The 25,124-nt window shown below is 36.5% G+C and overlaps 1 protein-coding gene and 1 long non-coding RNA gene across 3 annotated transcripts in view; both read right to left on the bottom strand.

The window, feature by feature from the left end:
• The window catches only part of blo (bloated), a 170,077-nt gene that overhangs the window by 51,630 nt on the left and 93,323 nt on the right, over window positions 1-25,124 (bottom strand). The window lies entirely within an intron of this gene.
• LOC138189767 (uncharacterized) overlaps window positions 1-25,124 on the bottom strand; it is a 38,615-nt gene that overhangs the window by 12,046 nt on the left and 1,445 nt on the right. Inside the window, exon 2 of the long non-coding RNA XR_011176108.1 lies at window positions 12,532-12,584. This is a non-coding gene — a long non-coding RNA (uncharacterized LOC138189767). The remainder of the gene's footprint in view (window positions 1-12,531; window positions 12,585-25,124) is intronic.

Below are 25,124 nucleotides of genomic sequence, written 5' to 3'. Positions count from 1 at the left end.
ATATCGGCATGAACGATTCTTGGAACCGGAAGTTTCCCAAGTATGCATCCCGTCGGCTCTGATTACGTAAAGCATGTATACAGTGAGAAACAAAAGTATTGGCACAACTTCGCTTGTTTTATAAAGTTTTGCATTTTTTTTTCTTTTTTTTTTGGAAAGTGGGGATTCTTGTATTAGCCGTGTAGTAAGTGTAATTTTACATTTTATGTTTATTGTTTATTGTTATTGTACAGCTACTCGCAATGATAATGAGAAAATTACGGAATATTTCAGTTTCAAAAATTACGTTTTAAAGATTTATGCAGGATTTTATAGGAAAATCTGATCTGTGGAAATGCGGTCTTTGTGTTCGTCACTGTACATAGACAAGCCGGCAGGTGACCAGAAAATGTTCGCCCCTCATCAGTTCCCATTTAATCGGTGCAATTATTCGCGAACACAAGTACGTAATTCCTTCGTCGCGTAGAATCCCACTATTTTATTACAACAACATAGCGGCAGTGGCGTGCATAGTTATACTCTTGGTCAGGCACGTCTTCGATGAACGGTCATGAAAGCAGTTTGAATACTCCTTGTTGGCTAATTTGGATGTTGAGGATCTCGTTATCCAGAAAATTTACACGTATCTACTATCATGTTACTAATTTTCGTAGTTCTGTTTCTTTCGTTTCGGTGGTAATGATTGATGCGATACTAAATTTTAATTGCTTTGTATAGCTTACTTTGTAGCTGGGCGTTAAACGTTGGGTAATACAAAATATAATATAGGGGCTATTCTTGTTTTGTAGAAGCAACTTGATGGCAGGATGATGATGGAATTAAGCAGATTATCGGTATAGTGGAAAGACGATCCGATCGTGATATGATTTAACTTCTTTGCTGCAACAGACTTTCCTCTATTTGGTGCTTATACCATTCTGCTGTGGTATAATTACGCATATAGCGTAGTTGACTTTTCATATATTTCATGAAAAAGAATTTTTTAGCCACGTAGTAACATATGGTTCACAAACCGTAAAATATTTTTCGTTTTAAATTGCTCTTACATGATACGCAAAAGCGGAGAAAGAGAAAAAAGAAGCTAAACGCAATTTTCTGTCAGAAGAATAGTAAATCAATTCTCAACCCCCGATTCTCACAGTCTAAACTACTCGGCAGCAGCCGCCGTAGTACTCCTCCAATTTCAAGGTCATCCATTTACTCCGCGGCAGCGAGTCTCGATCGAGCGATTAGGCGCGAGGATCCGATCGTCCGCTGACATCTTCTGAAGATACATAACAGAGTGCCGCGAGCTGAATTTATCGGCGAATAGATCAGCCTTTAGAGTTCTTAGAGTGTTAAATGACGTGTGGTATCCGCAGAATCTGAAGCCTGATCCGCGATCATTTCTTCCCGCGGCTTTCCTCTACTATTCTCCCCTTCGTCGTTTGTTTTTTCTTACCTTGCCATCGTCGTTGTCGTCGTAGTCGTCGTCGCCGTCATCATTGTCGTTGTTATCGTCCTCTTTATCCTTCTCCTCCTTTCTTTCGTTCTCTTCGCGTGTATGTATATAAGCGGCTCGCGTTTTGATCGAAGGCACATATAAGCATCGTGGCTTGGCTGGTAAAATGAAGACGTGCGGCTACAGAGTAAGGCTGACTGGCACCGTGCAATCGCAGGTGGTCAATTAGAATCCGCGTTCTCTCGCGCACCGCGGTAATCGGGCCTTTACAGCTACCCTTTTTTCCCCGCATTTATAATTACGAGGCCCGCGGCCCCGGCCGTGCGCTCCGTAACGATCCACGCCTTCCTTTTACTCGGCTCGCCTTGTTTCTCTCTTCCTCTGCGCGTTCTAACTTATTCCATTCCCTCTTTCTCTTCCTTATCCCACATATACAGGTTATTTCAAAAAGTTGCAACCACACTTTAGGAGCATGTAGTTTTCATCAAAACAAGTAAAAATGTCAAAGGTTGTAGTATCCGGATTGCAAAATATTCGGCTAGAACGACTCCTTTTACGAGCTTTTGAGCTCGCTGAAGTCGAAAATGAGGATCATTTTTCAAGGAAATAAGACGTAAACAATGTCGGTTAATCTGTTGATGTGTCACGTCCTCATGGATACTCTTAACCTGCCGTATGGCTTACTCTTTGTGCATTCGAATCACGAGTACTGGATTAAGTTTGGGTTATTTTTTGTTTTTTGGCCGTGATCATACAGGAAGCGGTAAGCGGTAAAATTGGCCTTTGCAGCATTGGCATTGGCATTGACTATGTCATCATTTGTTTCGGGCGGTTTTCTCCAGATAAGGTATTCGTCGACCAAATGTTCAAAATCTATCAAAATCGTTCATTTCCGTGTAAAATGACCTACATTTTCGGCTTTAACGATTTAAAATACCCCCGAAAAGACACATCCAGATCAATAATTTTGCAATCCGGATCTACAGGTCTTTCGCGTTCATTGATTGTTGATACACCGAAATGCGGAGCTGCATAATACGTCGATAGTATTGAGCATGCAGAAGCGAGGACCTCACAATTCATTTTGTCCGCAAACGTTAGATTTGTCATAAGGTACTTCTTAGTCCTTGGCATCTGACTTTGACATCTGAACGAGGTACATAATGAACTCTAAAAATTCTCAAAAACACCACAGTCAGATTGTCGCAAACCTCCCTGTATTTTATCAGAAGACTTAAAAATATCCGAATAAATACGAGTCCAAATAATATATAGTTATAGAGTGCGGCATTCCTGTGATGGCATAAGAGCACTTTACTGATTTGATAAATGCCCTTAAAGTTCGTTTCTAACTTTTTGAAACACCCTCTACATTGTCCTTTGTTTTCCGTTTGTCCTTCCGTTTCTTTGTCTTTGTTCGAATTTGGTTTGCAAGCCCGGTTATTTGCTAACGGAACCGTCTTTCATTTCGTCCCAGTAAAAATCTTCAATGGGTTCCCCTTCTTTGCCTCTCTTAGCAAGTTATAAGTGGCAACAGCCCTTTAGGCGACTCGGGGATGGCGCTGAAGTGCCGAGACGCGCGTTAAGCTTGGAAAAGATTGAATGGTCAAGAGATACATGCTTTGGTTGATTTGCACTGTAGTGTGAAATTTTTGTTATGTAATTTGCGTAGATTGAAGGATTCTATAGAGTAATTCATAGAGCAATTTAAATATAAATTATATACTAATAAATTAATCTTAAAACGCAGCATATACCTATATGACGACAATGGTGGAATATTGGTGTTTTCAATTCGTATCAAACGATCCGTTTAATTTGAAAATTCAGTTTTATGAAGTTGAATGTAATATAACCAAACTTCCAAATGTAAGTGAAAGAAAGAAAACAATTATTATTTTCTATACAATACTGTTAAAAATAAATATTAGTACTTAAATACGTAGGATTAATTATCTTATCAGACCTAACCTAAAATTTCGCTGTTATATATGCAGTTATAACGACAATGGTGAAATATTGGTGTTTTTAATTCCTATCAAACGATCCGTTTAATTTCAGAATTCAGTTTTATGATGTTGAATGTAATATAACCAAACTTCCAAACGTAAGTGAAAGAAAGAAAACAATTATTATTTTCTATACAATACTGTTAAAAATAAATATTAGTACTTAAATACGTAGGACTAATTATCTTATCAAACCTAACCTAAAATTTCGCCGTTATATATGCAGTTATGACGGTTACGGTCAACGGGCCGTGGCACTCTCGATTTTGCTAGAGAATTTACTCTCGATGAGATGAACGTCACGTTGTGCTGAATTTCCATCGGTGGCGGAGCGTGAGCGTGCGCATGGACGCGCGCACGCGGCCGACGCGCACGAGCGATCGCAAAACGGCCTTGCTTGAACTCGTTACCGTGTAAGTGCACGATCGCACGCCCGTTCCGAATTTTAACTCGAGGCTTTAAATTTTACCGCTCTGCAAATCTCTCATTTCGCCTGTATTAACGACTAACGACTTCGACGATCGTTTATCGACAAAGAGCAGTTTAGTCAACCGTAACGTTCTTAACCTCAAAGGTTACCCCGGGCAATTTTCACGAATCGAAACATTCTCGCGGATACGGCGACTTGATTCTTTGGTAAATTTCGAAAAATCGCGAGAAATAGGATTAAGATTACATTGTTTCGATAAGATATTATACAAGGTATTTTTCTTGACAAATTGCAGGAACATAATCTACCAGCGAAAATAAGAAAACGATAACGATGTCGTTACAGGAATGCAGTGTAATACATGAAAAGTAAAATAGAGGCTATGATAAGTATAATTTTGTTAATTTTCCGAGTTTGATGTTAGTGAGAGATTAAAAGGACTCATTTTAATGTAACACAGCTCGAAAGAGGAATAACCTATACGCCTTATAATCCTTTAGCAATGGATAACAAATCTATGAAGTTTTGCGAAGGAAACTTACGATGAATCTAATACCTAAAATATCATAATCAATGCTTTTGAAATCAATATTTTTCAACAATAAATATTAGGTTTTATATAATATTTGTTCTATTGGAACAAAATGGAAGATACACAATTCAATAAAAATAACGTAAAACAAAAATGTTGTGCATCTATTATTTCCTTATAAAACGAAAGAAACTTCTGGGATAACCTAATATCTTTTAACATTTCTTTCTTATTTTCACTTTTAGACTAAGATTTCTGTAGATTGTTCGAACAAACTGGAAACATCCTGCATATGATTTTGTCTTTGTTCTTATTTAATATACCTGTGTGATTACCTATATATAAATTGTAATGCAATAGTGGTTTACATCGTAATACGAAAGAACTGAAAAATGATAAAAGTATTTTTAACATACTTTATGCACGTGTAGCGAAACTATGTAGATAAATTGCATATCGTGTTTTGTTTGGCGTGACAGTAACTGCAATAACAGCTGCATTCTTGCGGACTGGGCATGAAACACTGCCTAGTAGTTACATCATAACCAACCATAAGGGAAACGAGTTCTTTCGGAAAACATTCGGCGAAATGAGGTTGCACGTATCAGATCCAGACCGCTCGTATACCATTCAAATCACTTTTTTGCGGTTTATTTCACTGTTAAACATAGACATTCTACGAAACGTTATCAATCACGTTGTGGTTGGTTCAGCAAAATCATTTCGATTCAGAAATAGTTGTATAACCGCGAACAAAGAAGCTGAATTATGATGTCAGGTCGCATTAGTCACGGACCCCTATCACTACACCGATATGTGGCAAAGAAATCGAACGACTGACAAATTAAAATGTTACCTTAATATTTCGTTCCATTTTTGTTTTCGATTTTCATCGTTTAGAAAGTTCCGCCCGTACAATCGATCGCAATTCGAGCCGGTTCGACTTGGCTGCACTTCATAACTGCAACTTGTTGCCGACCTTTCTTATTAATTTCGCAGATTACAGTCATTTTCCAGTAATACTGCGACGGCTTTGTAACACTGCTGCACAAAATCGTTGAACACCATTAATATCTTCACGGTATAATTCTACGAGCCATGATAAGGCCTCATAACATTTCGATGTATGATCAACCGAGCGGCAGAGGTGCGGTAACATGCAAAACCTCCGCCAATACTTTTACTATGCGATTAATTAATTCCCTTAATCGATAACTATTATTAATACTTTTCGAGTTCCGGGATTCGAATACTTTCAAGTGGAGGAAAAAGCTCGACGTTCCACGAATGTAACGCTTGACATGGGAAATCTATCTCCGACCCATCGATTTGTTCTCATACCAGTTTGCCGTTTGGTGCGCGCGAGATCGTTCCGCTAGAAGCATGAGCGCACATGTTCCTTGGTAAGTAAATAAACGTCAATGCAAGTAATAGGCGATCACGACTGCATCCGTTTGATACGTGCATCCATACATACAGTCGGATACAAAAATAAGCAAAGAGGTAATGGATATAAGTATCAACAATATTTCTTTAAATACGTCTTGTTTACACAAAGGGTATACAGGGTGGTTGGCAACTGGTGGTACAAGCGGAAAGGGGGTGATTCTACGCGAAAAAAGAAGTCGAAAATATAGAATAAAAATTTTTCGTTTGAGGCTTTGTTTTCGAGAAAATCGACTTTGAATTTTCGCTCGGTACGCCTGCACTCTATCACGTCTCGTTATAACGGATCTCACTGCAGATCGTTGTCTCGATGGAAAAATTAAAAAAAAAAAATGAAAAAAAATTTTTATTCTATATTTTCGACTTCTTTTTTCGCGTAGAATCATCTCCTTTCCGCTTGTACCACCAGTTACCAACCACTCTGTATATTAATTTCAATTTACTTACAAAATAATCTATGTACCATAAGGATATACAATAAACAAAATGTAAGAATGTAACACTAGTTGGATCGATACATCACTATCTGTCCACTTATTTTTGCGCCCGACTGTATGTGGGAGAACAAGCATGGGACACAGACGGGGAAATATGTTTTTTGTTCGTTTATAAAACCGAGCTGGACTCGAGAAAAAGGATCTTTTTTTAAAGTCACGCGTCGGTTGCCGGTAATCGATACCATTAAGCCTGGTCCGTGTATTATCGAAAGACGATAATGTATCCTCTGACTTAACCACCCTGTAGGGAATCTCGAATAATTATATTTTCCACAGACGATGATAATTACACAGAATACCAGCGGGTTGATAGAACGAAACCAAAGAAGATAGAAGCGAAAAGGATGCAACGAGGAGCCAAGCAGGCGAGGGAAAGAGGGATTAATATTATGGGGGAGGGTGCGTAAAGGGGAGTGTAACCCGGCGAGTGGTGAGTGCATCGCAAAGACCTTCCTCCGGTAAGATAGTACCTACCGAGGAAAAACAAGTGACAGGCGTTGTTAATTGGCAGCCTCTAGATGGCAATTAAGATTAATAACAAGCTAGCAATCCTCAGCCACCGATGGTTAGCCGCGCGTGTGCACGTACACACGATCTACACGCGCAGCCTCGCGCACCGATGCGACAACTATATAGTATCACTGGTATGCCCGGACGTCAGGGGTTGCAGGAAGCTGGGACAGCTAACCTCGCCGATAATAATATCATACGTACGAACTCTTCGGCTCTGCGGCCTGTCGTACGATCGGATGTACTAATGAGATAAGGCGCGTAATTGATTTTTCCTTCCATTTTTTGAGTTCTTCCCATATTCTTTTGGCTTAGTTTTAATTACGTTATCGGGCAAATACGAACATATATTAAGACGAATCAAGTAGGCGAATATCTGCAATTGTAATGAATTTTCGCTTTTGGTTATTTTTGACTGTTTCTTTTTTTTTAGGCTACTTCTTCTGTATTGCGAAGAATTTATTTTTGGAGGATTAGAAAATTAAAATAACGCTATAAATTCAAAGATAAAACGATTTGTATTTATAAAAGGTAAATTATTAAATTTGAACTTAATTGGATTAATTTGTCATTTTGTTATATTAATTGGTATAATTTGTTATATTTATTTGTTTGTTATTGCAGAATCTACTACTTTAAAATTTTCAAAGATGTATCTCCTATAATGTTCTGTACGATCACAGTAAATATAAAAAACTACGTAATGGATGGAAAAATGGATTATTAGAAACATTAATACTATAGTTTGAACAAGTGCAGTGTAAGTTGCGTCATAGTAGCAAAGTAGGTCTTCAAACAAATTGATATTTAGCTGTCAGATTTCGTATTTTGACTGCTGGTACCAGTTTTGACCTATCTCAAGGGTCTTGGGTCTCAAGCATACGAGGAAAAAAGATCGTACATCAGGTAGTCGTAGGTCGAGAATCAGGTACAGTTAAGGTCTGATTCACACGGCGTACCTGATTGATGGTACGTGGATTTGATATCAATGAAATACATAAAATAGTTCTTTTGCACATTTGCGCTATTAAAAACGCTTTTTATTATTTTCAAAAATATTTTTTTTTGAGGTTTGCAATTTTTAGTAAAACATTTACATTAGTAAAATATTTTTAGTACACGGTTTCTAATTCTTAATTAACGATGTAACGTTAGAACTGTATAAATATTATATACAAAAATTAAATGAAACATTTGCATATAAAAATAATCAGTTAATGCAAGCAATTACTGTACGAGAAAGCATATATTTGCAAATTGAAAAAATTGAAATTCCGAAGTAAGATCTCTTCTAACTCTTTTGTGTGTGCTACAAAATATGGATTAAGTTGTCACAATTCTTACAGATCTTAGGAAGGTTCAAATTTGGGCTTGCTAAACCTAACAGATGATGTTTCGTTAAGCATTTCGTTAAGTATTTAATACCTAGATTATCCTGAAGAAAGAATTTATATATAACCTATACTAATTCATAGAACAAGTTCTTTCAGAAACAAATCTGCAAAAATGAAAATTAAAATTTCAATCCTGCCCATAAACTATGAATGTTTAATTCTTTGTTCTTTCTTTTTTTGAATGTGTTGAGAATTGTGGATCCTTGAAGCCGAAATAATGTTATAGGAACACTAAATTTATACTTGGGATTAATATTACAATAGTAATATATTTATTTTATGGACGATCTCTTATATATTCATCGATACACATTTGCACGCGTCTCAGCATTTTCTTCCATACCCGACTGTTAACCGACTGAATAGTTTACATTCATCTGTTTTCGAGACGCCGCGCTCACACATATCTCCACACACTGATACCCACATACAAGCATCTCTACTACGCATTTACTAACCCAGTCCAGTACAGAAAATTATACACACCTCAACAGAATGGAAAAGCCAAATTACAATCAAATAAGTTCTTTTTCTCTATATCTATAAAATAATGCACGTATCAATATGATCAAGATCAGTAAAATAATAAAGAAACAAATTAACCATCACCTGCAACTTAGTATCTTTTCAGCTATATTTTGCAATTCACAATTTAACAGGCATAAATCGTTCCTCCGTCGCCTTCGATTTTATTGCATCTCGAACTTCCCAGTTCGTGATCTTCGAACTCCTCTTTGACACTGACAGAGAAGCAATAAAATGTAGCGGAGCTCTCGGAATTGCTTTCAAATTCACTCCCATTCACGATTGCTCGCCTTGAGACACGTTTACTCACCTGCCAGCTACATTCAGCTGAACGACTCTCATTTTCGATCTCCGAAAAAGGACATGTTCAGCTTTTTATTCCTCCAATTTGCGATATGGGCGGTAGTTTTTCATTGCTGTTACGATACGGGTCGAAGTCGTTTCTCAATTGAACCACGAAAGATACTCTTGGAGTATATCGAATCACGAAATTTACGTCCAGAAGAAATTCGAAATCGATACGGGATATTATAAGATATTATGTTTCTCATTAAATAAAATACGTTATATCTGATTATGGTATACATATAACTACCTTCGGACACTTTCCATTTTATGTATAGTAATACATCGAGTTTTTTAATATTCCTTAATACAACCGAACGATCAAACCAAAATTCGTCGATATTGGCGAAAAGTGGAAAAAAGAGGAACTATCGTGATATTCATATTTTTCCATATTTACGATATTTTTTTGAAATTCTTCCACATGACTAAAAGATCGCGCTGAAATCCATAAATATGAAAGAAGAAAGGAAACTGCTACAGTATTGCTACAATTTTTCCACCTCTCCAATCAATGACGTCTACCTTCAGACATTTTCCATTTTATCCAACGTCGGCCTCTCTGAAATTCTTCGACGCGTCTAAGCGATCGAACCAAGATGCTCCATCAGCCGCGCTGATTGATTTATCTAGCGACGTGTTTGTTCCCGGCTGAACAATGTTATAAACGGCGCATAAAATAAGGTACGGTGTAATTTAAAGCAATAAAGAAAATCGCGAAATCTGAGAGCTACTAAGCAGGCCGCGTATGGAAAACTAGCCGGGGCCACAAGTAGGATACGGTATGATCGTAATGGCCAGCTCCATAGCGATAATAATGATCGATCGTTGCATAATCAATAGGTTACGCAATTTGCCCCGGTAATCGCGGCGAACTATGAATGACGAGCATACGGGGCAACATCTCTAACGATCCCTAATTATCCCGATACGATGCGTCTCGTGGCTGGCGCCGTGCCTCGTTTCTGGATCCTAACCCAGATGTGAATTTATGTCGACCAAGCCTTGTTAATGCTTCGTTCACGATGTTCCTACGCTTTCTCGCGATATCGGACGTCTATAAAAAGAAGAGAACACTATCTTCGAGAATGTGAGAGAAAGTTTTTGGAATGGATATGAGAAAAGTTTGTATATTACAGTAGTTATGTTGGTATTTATGAAATATAGCACTTATATGGTATATTAAATTTCCTATTATATAGTAGTACATATGCTATTTTCTGGTAATGAGAAGTTATTAGTAGCGTTGCAGAGATTGCTATGGAAGAGAGAAGAGAGAAAGAGAGAGAGAGAGAGGAAGGAAGATTTATAGATTATTTTAGTTATTTCGATATTTATAAATTATATAGATACCTACATGTAGAATAACTTTAAATATTCTCCTATTATGTACTTTGTGATAGCAAAAATATGTTATCAGTATATTGTGGAAATCGTTATGAAAGAAAGAAAGGGAAGGCAAATTTGAAATTCTTTTCACGTATCAGCAAAAGCGTATTTGTTTTCGGTAAAACTGGTCTCAAAATTTAGCGCATTAGGTATTTTTATATATTTACTATATATTTAAGATATTCTATACTTTTTGAAAATGGTTCGAAAAGATGTGTCTCTATCGTTAATAATTGATAAAAAATAATTTTTCTCGCGAGCTAAACAGAAATTGCGACATATGTCTTAACATATGATAAAACGAGGACTTTGTATCCTCGCATGAAGAAAATAGCGATAAAATGTATAAATGTATCGTTACGTAAGTGTGGCATTAGATACTTGAGAGTGATTAGATACTATTTGAAGATGAAACAATTTCGTTGTGTAATTTGTTTGTCATATTACTCTTGTTCGAAGAATTAATAGAAATACACACTAGAAATCTCAGAAATGGCTATGATTAGGCTATGAAATGGCTATGATTAGGAAATGGCTAGATTATTTCTACAATGTTTAAAAGTAGATTCGTAGGATTGGAGTACTTTGCTCATCATTAAATTTATAGAACATTATAGTATTTATTCGTCCTTGTCTCTTACCTTCCTTCGATGCTAATATTGACTTTCTCAATATATATTCATCGTCCAAATAATTTAAGCTTTAATAGTCATTTACTCTGACACCTAAAGGTTTAGGAGATAAACCAGAAATATTAAAGCACGATATAAAAATATTCAAATACAATGCATTAAGAAAATCAATAATGTGATTTTATGAGACAGAAAACGATACTTCATTGAAAATTGATAACGAAAAATATAAAACCTATGAAACTATGTATCTACATAAGACACATGCTTCTTCGAATGCGGCTATATCGACTCATATTTCCGATTAATATTAGGTCGACAACTAAGTGATTGCGGATTTTGTCAATACCACCTAATGACAAAATCCGCAATTACTTAGTTGCCAAGCCAATACTTCAATTTACAACGTCGCGTCGTCGTATTCTTTCACCAAGTACATATACAAAGGCGGATGTACGATATTGAATTCACACTGAGATTCAGATGCGAAAATCAGTTCAGCGTTCGGTATATCGAACGCTTTCTTTTCGCATGCGAGATCAAGGATGTAGCGAAACAGGTTGACATTTGAGGTGGTTTTGCAATTGGCCTCGTCCGGCGCTCGTTTCGGGAAACGAGGAGCACGCAAGATTGCGCAAGCAATCAACCGGATTTCGCAACGTGTTTAACATTAAAGGCTCCCGTGGCCGCGACACAGCGAGAGCGTGGGCACGCAAAAGTATACCGATATATTTCGTGGGCCCACGCGCGCTCGCGAACGACATTCCTTTCAACATCGGGGCCCGGTCAGCCAACGGACAAGTTGATGCCCACGTATGCGGTGAATAGGAACAGCTGTCAAACGCCAGAAACCGAAACGTGCGTTGGGAAGTGTCGACTGCGAAAGATCCTTCGATATAACGGAAACACGTGACCTACTTTGCGCATTTTCTCACCTATTTTCGTTTTCTCCAATCTTTTCCAAACTTTTTTCTTTTTTGTAAATTACTTAAAGTACGAGGGAATATTATAAATGATTCTGCTGGATCAATTTCAAGAAGCGAAGAGATCTTATAAACTTGACACGACACGTTATTCGTATGATATGACAAAGCTTAATTTTGATCCTGCTGCTTTTATGTCTCAATTTTGCTGCAATTTTCACCGAGAACAGGATTGTTAATGTTTCTCTTGAACAGATTTTCTTTTCTACTGAACGAATTTTAATTCGGCTATAGCGCTTTAGTCGAAGTAAGTAGATATAGACATTTGCACGCATCTTATAACGAAATGAAATAGTATGCAGAATCATTAAATAAGCTTTGAAAATCGTTTAATTTCACTATGCGTTATGCAAATAAGTTCTCTCAACGATAAAAATAAATTCGACTGTTTCACTCACCCACTCGACAGTATCGTTCAGGAAGAATAAATTCAGAATGTCTTCTCACTCACCTGGAACAAAGAGAGAAACATTTTCTATCAATAAATCGTTGGAAACGAAATATCGGTTAGACAGGTGGTCTGCATCCACCTGCCCACAGCGAAAAATACCAGATAATTATTAAACTATTGTATACTACATTCTATCGGATTTCTTGTCACATCGGCTGTTATGTGTCTGTTTGATTTCCGGTTGTCGCGTAATCGCTATTACGTGACGAGCTCCCTCGAGCTATGCGAGTTTCTTATTGTGTGTCATTGGAATAATTCCACAGATTTCCAATAAATCGTGCATAATATCGGCGTAAAGACGGTTCTTAGAAGGAACAAGTCTTCATCCCATACTCGAGGAAAATTTATCTTGACTCTGGAATTTCTAAAATATTCTTTGGAAAAAAGAAATTTTTGTTCTTGAATACTTTTTCCTCCGTCACAAAATGAAGATGAAAATGAAAATTTTGTTTACCTCATTCTTCTTTATCGATAATTTTTAAATTCATGTTTACATTCTCAATTAAATTTGAATCGAAGTGCTCAAGATTCATCAATGATGTATCTTACTTTATCGATATTCTAAACTTTACGCAATATCTTTTTACATAACGAGAAAAGACCGTGAAACTATTTAAAAACTGGCAAAAGAAATGGTGCATTTATTGTTTAATGATATGCTAGTTCCATAAAGACACACCACCTTAAGGGGGGGGTAAGGTTAATTCATACAAAAATAAGGCATGTTTTTGTGAATTATTTGTGACGACACAGTTAAAATCTCTGTATTAAAACCAATAGTACACTAAAGTATGACATTCGAAGAATATTGTATAAAATTTTCACGGAGAAATATTAAAAAATACGGCAATGGCAGTAATTATTCGGACGTGTCTCGGAAAAAAGTAGAATTGCTCATAACTTGGTGCTGGATCATCTGAAATAAAAAAATCAAAGTTCATTCGTTAGGTAACAGTTTTTCCCAGGTAACGCTGGGAGAGTTTTTCAAAATTTCAATTTTTCACTTTTTTGGAACACTTTGAAGGGAAAATTAGCCGCAAATTTTCGCAAAATCGGCTAATTTATCCCTTCAAAGTGTTCCAAAAAAGTGAAAAATTGAAATTTCGATAAACCCTTCCAGCGTTACCTGGGGAAAACTGTTACCTAACGAATGACCTTCGATTTTTTTATTTCAGATGATCCAGCACCAAGTTATCAGGGGCACCGCAATTCTACCTTTTTTCCGAGACACGTCCGAATAATTGCTGTCATTGCCGTATTTTTTAATATTTCTCTGTGAAAATTTTATACAATATTCTTCGAATGTCATACTTTAATGTACTATTGGTTTTAATAAAGAAATTTTAACTGTGTCGTCACAAATAATTCACAAAAGCATGCCTTATTTTGTACGAATTAACCTTACCCCCCCCCTTAATAACAGTAAATTAATAAAAAATAAATTGTTCTTAAATTTCACTAGAAACTTTCTTCATTATGTTTCTTCCATGATATATATCAAGTTTCATACAAAATACGGTTTCACGTTTACAATAGTTAAAGAAATGATATCGCGTGCGCATTTAAACCCGACATACTGTATACTGTATACACTTTACACGTCAGCTACCGTGACCAAGTCATTGTTAACGATCCACATTTAATCGCGTGTGTCAGAAGAAAGCCAGAAGAACGTAATTCATTCGGTAGAGAAACAGGAAGAGAGGATGAAAGAAAGAGGAGAAAGGGGGAAGGGGGAGGTTACTTTTAAACGGTTGAGTTGTTCGTCTTTTATACGTAGTTAGCATAATGTAATCCATCGCATTATGCAGCTAGAGCTTCGCATTATCCGATCCGTGCGTCGTGTGGGCTCGTTCGGTGAGTTATCGAGCAACGGACATGCCAATTAATCGCATTGTGCGTTTCGCGCACGTAGGACTCGCCAAAATTATTGCGGACGCGTGTACGATGAGGAGTCTGCACGCGAAGCATAGGCAATCCGTTGAAATCGCGGATTTTTGTCAAGGATGATTAATGGATGAGGCTGGATGAGCTTTCGAGCACTAGAACTTGTATGTTCGGTTAAATATAGAACGGGTTTTGATATATCGTACGAACTGTTCACGTTTAGATACTGTAACCATCTCTAACTATCTGCATTTACAAGTATTGCATATTTATAAATCATACGGCGATTTTGAAAAACAAGAAGAAATAACAGATACCAGATAATGGATAACAATACGAAGCCTGGGATTAATGGATTATAATTTTCATACGTGAAATGTGAGTGAGAAAGGTTGATGTTCTATGAAGAAATTGTACGATATTATTGAAAGAAAATTGCGATAGAAAGTTCGTAATTGATCAGTGACATCTACGATGAGATAAATGCTGATTTTATTAATTAATTTGTGTTTTTGTAACTGATTGTGAGAAATAGCGTATCAGAGTTTTTGGCGTTATGTTAAGTGCTCTGTATCGCACAACAGCGATATAAATTACTCTTGATTTTTAAATTTTATGAATTTTATGAATTCATTATATATAATGTAATAACAGCAATATATATAAATAACAAATAATAATTTTATTGGAAGTATGAACTTGGAGTTAATTCTGCAAACGCCAACAGGTTCAACTAAATCTATATACACTTAATATTAGAAGCCAAAATACAAAGAAACAATACGCTTTATTTTTATTTAATTATTTATTAATTAGTAGAATATTCAGACCATCCAAGTGCGAACAACCACGCACAATTGCCACACCACTAACATATCGATTTAATTACATACACTTACACTCGAAATATAAAGAAACAGCATGACTATCGTTTACCGATAAAAGTACGCAAGTCACCGAACTGCAAATAACCACATGCAACTGTCACGTCACTAACATACTTATCGCAACATTAATATATCATACCACGCTGAAAGACAATATACTTCTAAAAATACTCGTGTCGAAGTTAAAGGGAGCCTCTCAAACAAGAACAAAACTCCGTCTCTTTAGAATCAAAAGCACATCCCAAAATACCAAAGGTAATTAAACGAGTTCAAACAGAAGATGCTTTCGCGCGGCATTCGCATTGCATTCCAAATATTTCTGTTCGAAAACCGAGGCGTGGTCCCCGTGAAATTCCTTGAATCGCCCCTTTCTCTGTATCAGGATCTTGTCATCGAAGCTGGCGATGTGACAACTAGAAAATCGGGCTGTGGTATTCGCTGGTTTAACGCGGAACGTTCCACCTGGACAGGGCTGAAAGAGGCGGAGCAGAAAGTAGAAGAAAGAGAGGAACGAAACACGAAAAGAGAGGGAAAGAGTGGAGAGATGGTGTATCGACAGATACGCCTCGGTCGAGGTAGACCGTGCTCGCGCGGAAAGTCCTCGCCGCGATTTGCATAATGAGAAATTATGTGTGCGCTGGCAGAAAGCGTACCGTGACACATATACCGATCGGGTGAAACCGTGCGTGCACGCACACCAGCGCTGTAATCGTTATTGGTTATTTACATCGGCGTCGGAATCGGCTATCCCACACATGAATTACTTGGCGAATTTCTGCAGGCTGTAATTACAAGGGTTTACGCCGATAAGGGACCCCGACAGACGGGGGAGGAATGACTCATGAAGGAGGCGTTAGAACGAGGCGTGAGAAATTACAGGGAATATATACCGATTTTCGATTATTGCTCGTTAAGAGATTGTAGGGAGAAATTGTGCAGCGTGGTTCATTACCGATACTTAAATGCGAATATATAAGCGTTTTCAATTTGACGAGTTGCGGGGCTCTGAGAAAGGCTCTAGCTACTGCTTGTGGAGTAAACGTTCATTTTCTCACGAAATAGAGTAATTTTCTTTGTATACGTTTTTACTATGTATGCCTTTGAAAATCTCAAACGATAACAATTAAGAAATAATTATATCATCATGATAATTCAATATATCTAAGTAATTAAAGTACGTCTTCTTATTATTGTTACCTGGATGATATTCTTTTTCTTCTGAATCAAACTATACACGAACGCACGTTTATTAATAAGATTATCAATTTATTGATATAGACTCTCAGAATATGATAATAAATGGTAGATTAATGGGATGCAAAAAAGAATCCATTCACGGATGAATATCAGAGAAAGTAAGGAGGAAGTGGGTCTGGAAGGAAACAATCGTTTACCTAAAAGTTCTGGAAAGTTTTTTCTGTTTTTTGCGTGGCAGATCATTAAAACTCCTAAAGAGCATCGTTGACTATCTTTAGTTCGACGCATTCCGAAGACGGCGCGATTCATTCACAGAACAAAACGGCTGATACGGCGCGTCTAACCATATACTTTCTCCGTCTTACCATATGTAGCATTAATTGCAGCATGTGAGCCGCAATTACGCCACATCTGAGTGTTCATCGATATAAAATCGCGCCATTAGCCGTGCAAGTATGAATTATCCGACAAACGCGAGCCACGTGGTGCTTCGGTACTCGATTAACCGGATAAATGACGAACGTGAACATACCTTCCCGGCCATTTCATGCAAGAAGGATAAATATTAATTCATTAGTCGCTTCGCTGCCTCCGGTGTAGCGCAGAATGAGTACGCTCCTTTAGCTAACTTGCATATGCGACGCTATTTCTACTGATAAGTACGTATACAGAGTGCTCAAATTTTTCTCGCATATTCTGTGAGTATGAATAATAAAAAAATGTTATACAAGCGTAAGTCTTTTAAAACTTAATTGGAGAGTTATAATAAAAATATGATTACGAGAGAAATAGTAAGGTGTTATATATAGCGGTTACTATACTATGAGATAAGAATAGGTTCATTATACATACTAACAAGTTTGATTAGAAAATACTGATACACTTCGCATGATATTTTTTCCATAACGTGTATTTTGTTAAGATATTGTGTAAAATTTCGTTAAAATTTAATTCTTTATCGGTTATTGATCACATACGACGTCATTTATGTCTGTGGTATGTTTGTACGTAAAATCAAAATCAGCACTAAAATACCAATTTCAAAATGATTGTGTTTTCAAATTTTATTGCTTGAATTTTTTCTCTTCCAAAGGATTATTTAATTTTATCTAGTGCTACCTATTTCTTTGCGCTACTATACATTAAAATATAGCCAACATCTCTTCCCATAATTACTACAATGCCGGAAAACTGCAAAATTATTATACTAGTAATTAATTTCCTAACAAGTTTCTTCCTTCCCGATCGTAAGATGGTATTCTATTGGGAATATTTGGAATCATCAGATTGGAATTTATAATTCATATTATGCGACGCTGAATCATAATTAATTGTGATCACATAAAGTTTCTTGCTCTGAGATATATATCATTTCCAATAATTTATCAACTTCCGCGTCTTTTGAAACCAAAGAAATATTTATACCACCGTTCATAAGTCATAAGTATAAATGCATGCTGCAAAATGAAATTAATATTCACTAATCATGTATATTATAAGAAAATAAGGAAATTATTAGTAAAAGTATTTTGCATATTTTTAGTAATTGCAGAAATACAATTCTGGAATACATGCATTTTAATCACCTTAGATTTGATAATTATAGTGTCAAATATCTGAAATTATTCTATCCTGAATCTATGTATCTCTCCGGAAAGACCGAATACCTCTAATTCGTTAGAACCAGTTGAACTCACCGTCCGGTTCAACTTTCACAATTTTGAAAAAAGGCAAAAACGAGAAAAAATTATCTTCGGAACTTTCCATCGTAAAAAACTACAAGAACCAGTAATATTTCGTAACTATAATAAAAATTCACTGAATTTCACTTCTTGCTTAAATATCGATCAGCGATAATTTGCATCCTGTACACGTGCATCATTATAGATTACTAATATCCGTAGCCAATATAATCAGCGATTACGTTCGCGTTATGATAGGCTATCTCATTGCGTACATGATACAGGTTGACATTTGAAACGAAGGCGATCGAGAAAGCGACAAACGGCACAATTATATCAACCATTCCGTCCATGTTTTAACGCAATACTGGATACTTATAACACGGCTGGTTATTCTCGGATCATTGAGCCTGGTCTGACGTAACGAACTTGTCTGATCTCTATAGCCGTCAACAGCGCGATCCACGTTCTGTTTCCGTGAACGAGAAAACGCGCGTTTCCACATTTTAAATAGTCGTTTGGCCACTCGCGGAAACGACCTCGAGATTTATGACACGAACAGAGTTCTTTAGTTGCGTAAAGGAATTATTGAAATATTAGATCGATAGATCACATACACGCAATGATTAACATATTATAAATAAACTGTTTGCTAGAAGTAATTATATGCCACACTACTGATTAAGAAAGTGGCGAGTAAATCTCGAACTTTTATCATACAGCAATAAAGAACAGTCATTGGGAAATAATCGGAGGCTAAATTGAAATTGCAGAAATCAATCGGAGAGTAGGTAGAGTACCGTAGAAAGCAATCAAAGAAGTATTATTAGAAGAGTAGGCAGGGTTGCAGGAAGTTGTTGAAGAATGGACCTAGTTGCAGAAATCAAAGAGTAGGTAGAATTGCAGATAATGTTTAAAGGACAAAGTTGCTAGAACATATTTCTATTTTGAATGATAGAAAACAAAGAAAGCATTAAATAATGAATTAGATTTTCAATATCACAGGAAGAATTTATTGAAAAAATTGAAGCTTAAGATTATCACATACACGATTAATGGCAAAACTTATATATTGTGTAGAGAGTTTAAATATTCATACACATTGAACTGACTTTAATTATTCATACGCTACACGTTCGATTTTCATTATCTCCATCTTTGATTTTTTCTGTTCTATATCACTTTACTTAAGCATTAAAGCACTCGATAAATCTTTTGATTTTTAACAAAGACCGACATTGACGGTTTAATCAGTGCACGCGAGGTTCTTTTACAGAAATGCAAATCCAACATGGTGAATGTATAATTTATGTACGTGATAGCTTGTATAATTTATAGTAAAGCGCTATCGGAACAGGCTTTAATACAAAATCAGTAAAAATTATATCGCGTAATTTAATTAAGCCACGTGTGTCGTTAAATTGGCACGGCCTGACATAATGTGATCGCTCCAAGGGCGTTCAATTTGTCGAGATTCCATCTTCGATGTGAATCATCGTCGCTGTAAAAGCGTGATTTCTGATTTATTCTCTAGCGTTTACTGTAACCTACTGTCGCTAATGTATTATAAATGCAGCTTCTTCTTTCTACATGTTTCTTCTTTAAATAGGGAAATGACTCTAAATTAGAATAATAAAAGAATTTGGACCTTAATTTAGACACAAATTATACAGGGTGGTTGGTAACTGGTGGTACAAGCTGAAAGGGGTTGATTCTACGCGAAAAAAGAAGTCGAAAATAAAGAATAAGAATTTTTCGTTTGAGGCTTTGTTTTCGAGAAAATCGACTTTGAATTCTCGCTCGGTGCGCGTGTGGTACGTTATAACGGATCTCACTGTAGATCGTTGTCTCGATGGGAAAATTAAAAAGAAAAAAATTTTTTATTTTGTATTTTCGACTTCTTTTTTCGCGTAGAATCACCCCCTTTCCGCTTGTACCACCAGTTACCAACCACCCTGTATATCATTGTACGTTGAATTTAATTTTAATTAATAACCACACGATTATTAATAATTTCGTTGTGTTATCCATATAAAACTTCGATATTTTAATAAAATAGAATGTAGAGAGTTAAAAATGCAGGCAGCAATTATAATTAATTGTCTAAATGAAACCTTACAAACCTATCAAAAGCTTCAAATAGCATCTACGAAATTAAAAAAAAACTTAATAGATGAAATTTAAACTGTGTTTTCAGCTGAACTGTATTAAATTGTATTACAATACAATTTAATTATTAAATACAATACAATTAAATTATTAAACTGTATTACAATAAATAATAATAACACAAACCAATAACAATCAATTGGTAGAAGTTCAATCCGTTAAACAGTTTTAACCCCATACTCGACTAACTTCCTATTAATTACAAGTATTTTAATCGTAAAATTTCCGTTTTCAATATACTGTTACCTAAAAGCAATTAGCAACACATCCAACGTAACCAAATGCAATACCTCACGAATCTACCAAGTTTTAATCTAATTTTTCAAGCTACTGTCGTATCGCATGTAATCTCTTAATTTAAATAAAAAAAAGCAAGGAAAGGGAATTTTATTCTCTGGAATCAAGACAATCAACGCGAGCAGAGTTTGCTCGGCCTCAGCGGAGCAATGCAATTAATTATCGTTAATCGCGGCTATTAATCGCGCGGCGGTCTAGGCATCTCGGTATGAATTACTATGTCGCGGGCCGTGTAACCGTAACTCAGCGTCATCTGTGCACCAGTTATCGTTCCTTATCGACCAACGAGCGACTTGCTTCTCTTGTCACGCGTTCTTTCGTCGAAACGGTCTCTGCTGGCCGTGGAAACGCGCATAAATCGCGATTTTGCGCAACGACACGCATGCAAAGTGGCGCGGGAACGCGAGCAGATTTTCCTTGGCGATAACTACTCGACGCGGCTAGGTCCGAAAGGAAAAGTTGTCCTGGGTAAATCGGTCGTTCCGGCTGACGTGCGAAGCGTTACGCGGGCGAAAAGCCGAGCGAACTTCTCAAGGAGTTCCAGTGACTGCGTGGAACAGGTAATTCGTGTCTGACCACGCGGACACGTTTCTTCTGACCTGTCTTCGTGACTGGCGACGACCTTCTGCGGCCGACATATCTGACAGAAGTGATATAGAGGCGGAAATAGAAGGACGAATGTGGAGTATGGGTGGGAATGTGACGTTAGTCGCGTGAGGGAAGAAATAAGAATGTCGGAAAGAAACGAAACAGAAATATTACGACAGGATTTTACACCTTTAGATCGGTGTAGTTTTATAAAAAAAAAGTAAGTGCAAAATTGTCTTACACCTTTTCTCCTTTATATAAATGTTCATCGATTCAAAAATGTAGGATATTGCTGCGAGATTCATGACGTATAATTTTGATACATCCTGTACAGTGATGCATATAGAGTAATAAAAATGATTATATTGAATATGACTGTATGCTAAAGGAAATGTATCAGGAAATGTATTTATACCAAAAAGTTTCCTTTTATCTCTATACGTAGTTTTCAATATATTCAAAATGATCTAATCTAGTAGTATTTCATAAACGTTTCAAAGGTTAAACGTTTTTCTCTGTCACATCATTCTCTGTTACAAATCATGATGATCAAAATTGTTTAAAAGTATTAGTATACAGTGATAAATAATATGAATATAGTATTTCATACAGTATTATGTAGAAGTAATCTAAGAATATTCGTGAAAACTGTATATATTAACTAGTTTTAAATTAATTAACATAATACAATAAACAACAAGGTAGATATACAAAAAGATATTAGAAAGAGCCAGAGAATGAGAAAAGAGCGCTCGAGAATCTAGAAAAATTGCACAAATTATAAAATAAAAATAATGTAAAACAATAATTAAAAAAGCGAATGGAAAAGAAAGGAAAAAGTAGTAGACGCGTGGAACGTATACAGATAGCGAGTATAATAGCGAAACAAGAAGGGGATGTAGGGCGAAGGAAAGAAGAATCGAAGGACTCGCGCGTGGAAAAAGGGAGCGCGGTAAAGTGGAGTAAATGTCAACGGTTAATTGCGAGTACGTGGACTAATATATGCGTTCTTATTAGAATGGACTCTCCGGAGGGCTATTTCACAGCGTATACGTTGGAAACTTGGTTAGAGTGTATTGCCACTGTAAATCAATCGACGGTCCCTTTACAAGGCGGCTGCGGTTGTACACGTGGTGTTTAATTAAACCATTATTCGCCAGTTCAACGTAGAGTGCTGTCCGAATGACGAAATGCCGATAAGCAAATGCGCGTTTGCGCCATAATTAGTGTGTATATCGTTGCATCGTTCTTCGCTGAGATTTAAAACGAAGAGCAAGACCTACGCTCTTTCACCCCACCCTTTTATTTTGTACAGTGCAAGAGTAATTTTAATTTAGTGACAAGTAACATGCGATTACCTTGTTTCTTTTAAATTGAAACTTGTTTATATGTATCTATGTATTTGTTACATCTTTGTTAATACAGAATAGTTTGTTTTCTTTATGTTGTTGCGTTTAATACGGTTGCGTTAGACTTTTGGTATTTTCTATAATTATATCCTTCTGAAAGGATAACATTGCAAGATACCTAATTTACAATTTTACAATATACTGTTTACAATATATTTTTAGGATCATAGATATTTTTGGAAAATTAGCTAATATGTAGTAGTAATAAGTGCAATAATATAGTTACTAATATATTTGATTTAGATCTCATCTCTCTGTAATATACTCTTTAAATACACTTGTATCCTCCTTCCAGCACATTATAAAGAAAGATATCAAAATGAAATGAATCAACGTCTCTTCCCAAATAAAAAAGGAAAAGATCTATACAATAGAGTTCTTTACTCTCTAACGATCTAATTTAAACCAAGCACTATAGCCACAATTCACAACGAGCCAACATTTCCAATCTCGACGTTCCTAGCTCTCGTTGCTGCATAACGGGCATCCACGAATCGCGTTATCTCGATGGTGTCTTAGGACGAAATCGACGGTTCGAGGCAATCGTAGGAAACTAGATCGAACACGCGGATGACCTTTTTTCCCTCTCGCGATTTATCTTCCGCCTTGGCGCTGAATCCAGCGATTGAACGATCGCTATCCATAAATCTATATTCGCTATGGTATTTAGAGTTTAAAAAGAAACCACTCCTCTACGCGGATCCCCATTAATCTTCGATGGCCGGCTGATTGAAAATACTTTGACGTTTGAATCACGAGCGGCGGAAAGGGCCCTCGGCCAGGTGGATTATCGTTCCTTTAATGAGCAGCCAACTTTATTATCCCGTAACGATTAGAGACGCTTGATAAACCGATAGAAAATCCTTTGCCAGCGTCAGAGCGTAGATAAGGCGGATGCTCGGTTTCCAAAGAGGGGTCGACCCTCTTTTCTCTCTTTCTCTCCCGACCACCTTTGTACCATCCAGCAGAAACCAGGAACGAACGAACGGTGTTGAACGTGAACTTGTTGCAACTTCCGTATTCCTGTATCTCTGATACCGAGTGTCTCTTAATGCAACGTATGCCGGTATAATACGTATATAACAGCGCTTCCAACCGGAGTAAATCTGCTCGTAGAACTTTAACAAGTGGTACTTATTGCTTTTGTGAGACTGTATAAGGATATCTTGAATTTGGTAGTACGGAGAGAAACTATTGCGCTTTTTGTGGAATTTCTTTTTAATGCGTGAATCGTGACGTTACGTTGTTTTAATCCTGTATACTCGGAATGCCAGTTATACTGGTCAACGATCCTTTTGGTCTCATATAAGTCTCATAAAGGTATCCACTTTAAAAAGTTATTAGGTAAAAGCTCTATATCTGAAGATATTTTTTTTCCTTCTTAAAGATATTTTTACGTAAGTAATAAATATACAAAATAAAATAAGTATTATAACTTAAATTACTTATAAAATTACTATTAATTTCCCTAATTAAAGATTTATTAAATTAATAAGGCGTAAGTGCGAAACTTTCCCTGAATCTCTATTTCATCCTATCGCTGACAAGTTCTTATTCGAACCAATGATTCTGATGAGTTACTGCACGTAGATGCAACAATCTATCTCTTTCTTTTGTGGCTTCTTCATCGATTTCTTTCCTGACCTTTCCGTGAGCACGACGGTGCAAGCAACAGGTTTTAATTTAAGACTCCGGGAAGCTTTCGCTTTTCTCCTCTGTTCCCTCGCTTTTACTTTTCCATTTTCCGTCCCGTGACACGACCTCCGGATGATTTGTCATAATAACTTTCTAACACGTGTCAGTGTTTCAAATTATTACCGCAAATATGTGCTTGCTGCAATTTGCTGTATGTATGAGGAAATATAATAAATAAAGAACACCCACAAAACACTGAACTAATGATTCGTTAATAGTGAAAAACACGTGGAGTTATAATTAACATTTTGACAACTTATATTCAGTATTATCCATGACTTGTATACAATTTTATGCATTATGTATGCTTTTTAAAAAAAGGATATCAGTAGTTTCTATCAATACCTTTAAAAGTATTGCACTCGTAAATTCCAATCTCAAGATAGTAGGGTTCAAAAGAACTTATAATTTTTTTAACAAAAGCATTCGATACCTCACAGTGTTGACATTTTTTCAAATAATATATGACGTATGTATTTGCTATTATTTTTATGCCTCAAGACCAGCATAATTGAAACTATTATATTATGTATCTCCACATACAACAGTACATGTAACTCGCACATATGTGATAAACAATGGCGCGCCAGTTATTATTCTGTTTTAAATCCCGACACGTAAGACAGCCGTAGATAATAATAGAAAGTCGGTATCGTGCCATGATAAATATTCGCCTGGAAGCGACACGAAGGTGACTTTGATATTGCAAGTATGACGAAAGAAAGCTTT

Source organism: Bombus flavifrons, chromosome 2 (genome assembly GCF_040668555.2).
Source record: "Bombus flavifrons isolate JBK064 chromosome 2, iyBomFlav1_principal, whole genome shotgun sequence".
NCBI classification, from domain to species: Eukaryota; Metazoa; Arthropoda; class Insecta; order Hymenoptera; family Apidae; genus Bombus; species Bombus flavifrons.
This window is presented reverse-complemented; position numbering and strand designations above follow the sequence as displayed.